This window comes from Lycorma delicatula, chromosome 9 (genome assembly GCF_047948215.1).
Source record: "Lycorma delicatula isolate Av1 chromosome 9, ASM4794821v1, whole genome shotgun sequence".
Taxonomy (NCBI): domain Eukaryota; kingdom Metazoa; phylum Arthropoda; class Insecta; order Hemiptera; family Fulgoridae; genus Lycorma; species Lycorma delicatula.
Genome location: NC_134463.1, coordinates 23,325,381 through 23,331,876, shown reverse-complemented (window position 1 = coordinate 23,331,876; position 6,496 = coordinate 23,325,381).

Below are 6,496 nucleotides of genomic sequence, written 5' to 3'. Positions count from 1 at the left end.
TTCTGCAAAATTAGATTATATATATATATTTTTTTTTTTTTTTTTTTTTGCTTCAAACAATAGTAAATAACAGATAATTCTGGGCTTGTTTTGTCAAATAATGGAAAAATTTTAATTCTTTAAACATTATTTAAACAAGTATCTATATAAGTAATCATTTACTTTAATAGAATTGTGAAAGAAACAATGAAATTATAATTTAATTTTTAAAATATATTTAAATAATTTTTTGTAGAAATAAATGTTAAAAAATGTAATCTTATACAATACTAATAAAAAATAGTGTAATAGAAATACAAAGATCATACATATTACATTGAACATATTTTCTAGAAAATACAAATTACAAAAATGCTTAATCCAAAAGTGTTATATAGTAAATTTAGAATATGTGGCTTAGCACCACATAATAGTCAGGACAGAAGTAACATGATATGCACTGTTCCTTCATTTCCTTAGAATCTTTTTTATTAATACAGATGTAACATGAACATTTTGGATTGGCCTTTTTTCTGTCTGAAAATATTGAGCTGTATCATTTTTACAAGGTTTGATTGATGTCTTGGTTCCCTTGATTTTTTGGTGTCACAACCACTGCATTTTTAAAACTAAAGGAGTTTTATACATCAGTTTTTAGTTTATAGAGCAAAAACTATTCCAGATCATTGAATACTACATAATATAAAAAAAAAATATTTTATTATATTTTTCCTATATTTTCTAGTAAATAAATAATTGTAAGGTATGATATATATGATCATTAATACCTTCAAACTAAATTTTCTCTCTCTTTTTTGGAATTTATGGTTTTGAGTTTATGCTAATATTTTTTATTCGTAAGTCTAGAAGTACAAAAAAAGAGAAATCTTTTATAATTGTTATAAAAAAAACTCTCCCATTGTCCTATAATAATGAATTACTAATTTTAGTTTTTTTAATTTCTTTACTCCTTTTTTTCTACGCTAATAATTTCAGAATTATGCACATTTTAATGCAATGTTAACTGCTATAAGTAAATTTCCTCATTTTTGTTTTATTAAACATAAGTCTCAATTTTATTATAGACAATGGTGTGATATCTGCAAGGTTAGGAGACAGATATTTGTTGCGAGACAGTGGCCTTTATTCAGTAAAGACTTCGTGAGTGTCATTATGATTCTAGCAGAAACATTTGGTAAAATATTTATTATCATTATCAAACCATATCATTTTCTATTGTATATACTAATCAATAATATATAATCAGACAGATTTTGCAAAAGATGTATGATAGTGTAGTTATGTCCATTCTGGGACTACAATCTAACATTGCAAATGCACAAGTCTATATAGCAAACCCACCAGGTTGGTCTAGTGGTGAACACATCTTCACAAATCAGCTGATTTCAAAGTCTGCTTCAGAATGTTCAAATCTTAGTAAAGTATTTACTTTTATACGGATTTGAATATTAGATTGTGGATACCGGTGTTTTTTGGTTGTTGGGTTTCAATTAACCACACATTTCAGAAATGATCAAGCTAAGACTGTACAAGACTACACTTCACTTACACTCATACATATCATCCTCTGAAGTAATACCTGACTGATTACTGGAGGATAAATAAATAAAAAAGTTTTCAGTGCAAGTAATAAGTCGATTGTGAATGACCTGCATCAATTTAAAATAAAACTTTGTCGAGAGAAATACCCCCTCCAACATCAGTATCTATTGTAAAATATTTCAGTCTTGAATTATACCTATTATTTATATGATTTTCTTGGTACATTGTTTTCATACAAGACGAGTGAATTTTCTACGTAATAATTACACATTGCTTGTGTGAATGCAAAGTCCGACAACACTAATTACATTTGACTTGGTTTCATTAAAGAATAGTAAAATGCTTCCAAAGTAAGGGTTTCTTTATCCTTGATGTCAGTATATCGAAACAAAAGCAACTGATCGGCCTCCCAGGAAAACTCCTTTGATGATATCTATTGTCACAACCAATCCTTATAGAAATATGTGCTTTGGAGTGCACATTTCCAGATTTTTTGAAGAGGACAGTTGTCTATATTTGTAAAATTGGGTTTAGGAGTGGATTTCAGTATCTCCTGAATATCATCGTGGAACTTATGGAAAAATTTAGCCTTCGCCATCCCTTTGTATGTATCTTGAGAAAACATGAACAAAAAGTGTTTTCATTGTATATGCGATGTAGACAGAGTGCCTCTGTCTGTAATCCCAGTTTGTATGGCGAAAGTTGTTTTTCAACCAGTTCGTCATTTGACTATAACTTAATTTGATTCTGCATGAGGTGGTCAGAAGAAAAGCATTGTAAAAGAGTATTGATCCACTATAGCCAATTCCTTTATGATAAGATCATCTCTATTACCAAGGGAAAATCTGAAGATGTGATTTTGTGTAGTGTCAACCGCTTACACAATTGATTTAACTATACCAGATAACAGAGTATACTGCATCATACAATCAGTATTTATCTGACAGTATGTTGCAATTTTTTTGGGAATATTTGATGAATCGCCATAAGTCTACTAACGATAGAAAATTTGATTCATTGTCTTCAAATGAATTAGAATTCACTCTTGAATTTTTCATTCATCAATCTCAGTTAGCAAATTTTAAATCTGAAATTAATGATCTTCAAAACCAACGTTTCCTTTCGAAACAAAGTAAACTCAGTTCGCTAGATCCATTTTTAGACTATAAAGGTTTACTTCGTGTAGGAGGTAGACTGGAACATTCTAATTTGTCTTTCGATAAAAAACATCAATTAATAATACATCCTCAAACATAACAAGGTTAATCATCCACAGTGAACATTGATGATATTAAGGGCCTCATCCCTTAAAGATGACTGTAAGTAGTATAATTTTTGAATATCGAAAAGGTCATTTCTAGAATGAATTAAATCATTAAATGTATTAAAGTAATGCTGCCATTCAAGCAAATTTCCACTAAAACATGGCAATTTAATTGGCTGTAAAAACTGCATTTGATTATTAATAATTGGTTTCATATCGGTAGGATCTGATTTATCAGGAGGTTTTATAGACATTTTATCTAACAAAGATTTTAATTTACATTCTATGTTACATAGATTGTCTTCAGTTTGTATTCTGTCAGTATCCTCATCAATAGCTTCCAACTGATCCTTGTCAGACTCCCTTACTTATTATGGCTTCTTTCTTATGTTTGTCAATTATTACTGTTGCTGTTTGGTTGCTGTAAATATTAGCAATCGTTCTTCTATCTCTGTATTTGAACCCTAATTTTCTTAAAATGCTGAACATTTTATTCCAGTCTACATTATCTAATGTCTATTCTAGGCCTATAAATTCCAAGTATGTCGGTTTGTTTTTCTCTAATCTTCCTTCTACTATTAATCTGAGTGCTAAAATTTCTTCCCTATACTTTTCCTGAAACCAAATCGGTCTTCTCCTAACACTGATTGTGACCTTTGAAAAGTTGAAACAGGCCTATGGGGAACATTGCTTATCAAGAATACATGTTTTCCTCTGGCACAAATAATTTTTGGAGGGCCGAGAACACGTTGAAGATCCACCTCGCTCAGGGAGACCTTCAACTTCAAAATCTGACAAAAATGTTGAGCGTGTGAGGGTTCTTCTGAGATAAGACCATAACTTAACAGTAAGGATGATGAGTGAACAGTTAAATTTAAACACTTTCACTGTACATCAAATTTTGACAGACGATTTAGTAATGTGAAATTGGTGCTAAAAACCTCACAATGGAAAAGAACAATCGAAGAAACATGTGCGTTGATCTTGAGAGGATTGACAATGACCAAGAATTCCTCAATTGTGTGATCACAGGTGATAAATCCTGGATATTTGAGTACAATTCTGAAACAAAGCGAAGAGTGGCATACTCCGTCATCTCCTTGACCGAAAAAGTGTCAAATGAGCAAATCAAAGATCAAAACCATGCTGATTTGATTTTTTGACAGTAGGGGTATCATGTATAAAGAATTTGTTCTTCCAGGACAAACTGTCAACCAAGTGTTTTACAAAGGTGTTCTTGAAAGGCTCAGGAAAAGTGATTTGCGTGAGACCAGACATTGCAGACAAGTGGATGCTTCATCATGACATTGTCCCGTGTCACACAACCATTTCCATCAGGGAATTTTTGACCTCAAAACGCATTCCTATGGTTCCTCAACCCCTCCCTTCTAATCACCTGATTCGTCCTTGTGACTTTTCCCTTTTCCTGAAATTGAAACATGTCTTAAAAGGATGTCATTTTGACACTGGAGAACATTCAAAAGATTGTGACCAACCAGTTAAAAGCCCTACCAGTTTAAGCTTTCCAGCGCTGCTACCAGGAGTGGGAACAATGACTCTGCCGATGTATAGCTGCCTAAGGGAACTACTTTGAAGGGGATAATATTGTTTGGAAAAAATAAAAATTTTGGTAAGTCTCATTATTTTTCTCACACACCTTGTATATTCTCTGTTCTAGGAATAGATATTTTTATAGATTCCATCTTTGAAAAGCCATTGTTATTAGGGATCATTTTTCACCATCATTAAAACAGGCAACCGTTAATCATCTTGAGTTACACATATATGACCTTGCACACTACTTTACAGAGTCAAATTATAATCAGTTTTGCCAACTGCTTAAATATGTAAGGATGAAGTTGTTTTACATTCAAAAATATTTTCCTGAGTGGTCTAAAAAAAGGTATGTGGGGCAAACTTGACCTTTGACTTTGATCACGTAAAGGTCATTAAACTTTGATTCTGATTTTTTACCTCTGAACATGACTCCCCTTTAACCACTGACCGGATTTATTTTAGTGAAGCTGTCATAATTATTTCTAGACTGATGATATTTTTAAAAAAAAGTTTGGTCATGTGATGATTTCCTACCCTGCTGTTAAAAAAAAAAATTAGATTGTGCAATATTATTTAATTTTTATTTTTTCCACCATTTTTTTCTTAAATTTATTTTTTATTCTAGTTTTACAGTTAGGAGTGCCAATATCATAATCTAAATCTGATCTCCTGACTGGTAGGTGTGCTAACATCATAATATAACATCAATCTTTTACCCCCTGACTGCTAGGAGCACTAATAACCGAAATATTTGCCATTTTTCCCAGTAAAAAAAAATTTCCAATTGCACAATATTTATATTAATTTTTCCCCAATTTTTGTTAAATTTTTTCCCGATAGAGCAATACTATGCAATTTTTTATTTACTTTTTTTCCCGATTTTGCAATATTGTACAATAATCTTTTTATCTAGTGATAATGCATTTACATCATTTGTTTATTTGAATGATAAGCCCAACAGATTTGAATAAATATCCGCCAAATTTTACCACAACCATATCACCTTTTATCTTAGCTCGGTGAATTTTGAATACTCTATTTTTATTATCAGAAAGGTGACTGAATTGATTTTTTAATTGTAAATACATAATTTCGGTATTTAAATATTAAAATAAATTATTATGATCTTTAAAATGTTAAATGTAGCTCGAAATAATTATGCAGTTTATCAGACAGGTGAGTGGAGTGATTATTAAATAAATAAATAGATTTTAATAAATTAGTAAGAAAAATTTAAATCTGCTTACATTGACTTTGGAGTCATTTTTTGACAACATTAAACTAGTTACAATATATGACGAAGCTGATGACAATATCAGTTAGAGAAGTGAAGATCTGTAATGCTGAAGAAGCTTAACAATTGAGCTTAACAAATCGCATTATAAAAATGGTATAACTAAATTAGAGCACCGGTATGAAAAATTTATTAGTTTATGTGAAGATTATATTGAAAAATAAAACCCAAATCAATGTTTTCTTTATCAGGGCAGGAATCAGCCCACCCTTGTAGATGTATAGACAGAATAGCAACCTAGGTGGCTAGGGGCCTATCTGGTTGCTTACTTCACCAGGATAAGCATTTTGGCATCGATCCCCAGTTAGTTGAGATATTCACTGCTAGGATGAGAATGAATATGTGGAGAACTCTTATTATGGAGCCGCGATGAGGGAGAGTGTAGGCACTGACCTTACTCCTGAAAGTGGACCAGAGCAGAGAGGGATAGGGTATGTTTTCATTAGACTTATTAAATTTGTGAATCAAAAAATCAAGTACTCTTGATTTTTAAGTAAATCAAGAATACTATGAGTAAGTTGAATTGTAGGACAAAATTGTCATTGTGATCAACAGTTGTTTTGTTAGTATGAGGATAGTATTTTTGATGTTTAAAGACTCAATCAATTAATGATCTGAGTGCATAGTCTAATAAATTGAATTTAGATATAGGATGAAATTTTTGTGAAACCTTTGGTGTTAGAGGAAGGTGCGGGGATTGTACTTCCACAAATCAGTTAATTTTATAACTGAGGATTGTAAGTTGTGGTAGGTTGTCATGGTTGGAAGAGGTCATAGGAAGGTGGTATTAAGTTGTGTAAATACACTGATGGAAATGTCTGCCGAGGCATTTATATCGA